This window comes from Micropterus dolomieu, linkage group LG14 (assembly GCF_021292245.1).
Source record: "Micropterus dolomieu isolate WLL.071019.BEF.003 ecotype Adirondacks linkage group LG14, ASM2129224v1, whole genome shotgun sequence".
In the NCBI taxonomy this organism is placed as follows: domain Eukaryota; kingdom Metazoa; phylum Chordata; class Actinopteri; order Centrarchiformes; family Centrarchidae; genus Micropterus; species Micropterus dolomieu.
Window position 1 is genome coordinate 26,925,493 of NC_060163.1, and position 1,966 is coordinate 26,927,458.

Consider the following 1,966-nt stretch of genomic DNA (forward strand, 5'->3'; position numbering starts at 1 on the left):
AATGCTTTCCCAGTTTGCTTGGTTTTGCCAATTCCTTCACTAGACATCTAAAAGCAGCAGAGACTTCAAAGACTTTTATTTGAACACGATGCAGCATCTACGTGAATGTATCTATGTATTGTGACTAACTAGTGCTGAAACTAGCCCTGAAAAACAAATATTTAACAAAAACCTTTCAAGGTCAAGTCTTGCCTAAAGTCGTGTGATAGTACCTCAAAACTTTACTTATGTACATGTGAGTGTAGTTTTAACACATTGAGTAAACTCTGCTTTAAAGGTGCAGCTGATCACCTGTTCATCATCACTCCATCACAGTCTCTGACCTCATTAAAAGCTTCTTTCCTTTCACATATTTAAATTTTATCATTATATGTTGAAATTTAAATCATAATAGGCGGTATATTAACCTATTGGGAGAAAACTGGTAGGACATCCTGGAGGTCAGCTACACGCTTCGTTTGTGATTGTCTGTATTTATTTAATGTGTTTTTCTAAAAGGTGTGTCTGCTGTGACATCAGAGCGCCTTCTGTAGATATAAGTAGTGAAATTGTGAGAGTGTGACAGACTGAAGGAGAAGCAGGAGTTTGTTTCCTTTGAAGGTGAAGCCGCAACGTTTTTTCAGTTCAATCTGCTGGTGAGTTCAGACAGGTAAGAATCCAACCAGGAGACATTACACATGTCTGATAAATCAGCTTGCTCACACACACACGTGCTACTGCTGAGCCTGGGCAGGAAGGAGCACATACACTCAGAGCTGTAGAGTTTTTCAGTTTTTTGTGATCCTAACTTTACACTATAAAATAACACTTTAAATGATGACAGTGTAGACCACCATTGCTCTAGTAATTAATGATAACAATTTAGGCTATAATACTCCAAAATAATTGACAACAATACTCCCAAATACCTCCTGAGCCACAGCTGCTTGGTTGAGTATGTGTTGATTCCTGAGTGACTGCAGAGCGTCTGTAGAGCTGCAGACTGTAGTTGTATGAAGTGATGGCGGTGAAGTCTGTCAACATGTCTGTAGTTTGTGATGCTGCAGAATTGTGTTTGATTTTACTGAGAGGTGACTCTAATATTCTAAAAATCCTATATTACCATGAAATAACAATTCTAAATCACAGAAAGACTTTGAACCCTGATAAATTCTATTCAACAGTCGGTGTCATGATTTGTATCTAATGCAGTTTTGTGAGGGAAGTTATTACCGTCACTCCCAGCTTAGTGTATTGGGGAGTGACGGAGCTACAACCTAAACACCAAATTTTAATTCTACTTATTCTGCATTCACATAATAATCTGTTCCATGTGAGTTCAGTGACGAAACAAATATATTGTTGCTGTATTTTCAGAGCATCAGACGGATCCACATCAGCAGTTTCAGCAGAAATCTGACAATGAAGGTGAGTTTGTGAACTGATATTTTACAGATCTCAAAGTCCTGTTAAACTGTGAAGAGGCTTGTGATATCGGTAGCTTAGATGGTTGCTACAGCAACAACCCAGGCAAATAATTATTGTCAGTTAGCTCCACCTTAGAGGTGTCTTTGCCCACACCGCCATGAAACTAGAGGCCAAACTGTTAAAACAGTGTGTAAGAGTCAAAGCTCAGTCAGAACAACAACATGTGCTCTGTTCCAGCTGGTATCAGTCGTCTTCCTCCTCCTGGCTCCTCTGTTGACCAGCTGCCAGCAGCTCGTCCAACCGGTGGACTGCAGTGATATCTACAAACAAGACAAGAGCGTCCCCAGTGGAGTGTACACCATCTATCCCCTTGGAGAGAGGTCTGCTGTCCAGGTACACTTCACCTTCTTTGACTCACTTCTCTGTTACTGAGTCAGATCAGGTGATCATGCTGTAGAGGCACAAACTCTTGCTGTGAGTACCTATGAACCCAACCAATCACAGCCCTTTGAGAGAGGAGGCATCAGGGGCCGACTTTCCTGCCCCCCCTGGCAGCACC

General features: G+C 41.3%; 1 long non-coding RNA gene across 1 annotated transcript; it reads left to right on the plus strand.

The window, feature by feature from the left end:
* The first annotated feature begins 626 nt into the window (after nucleotides 1-626).
* LOC123982890 lies at nucleotides 627-1,916 on the plus strand. The gene is made up of 3 exons (XR_006828080.1): nucleotides 627-649; nucleotides 1,357-1,407; nucleotides 1,645-1,916. It is a non-coding gene; the product is annotated as an uncharacterized LOC123982890 (long non-coding RNA).
* The last annotated feature ends 50 nt before the right edge of the window (nucleotides 1,917-1,966 follow it).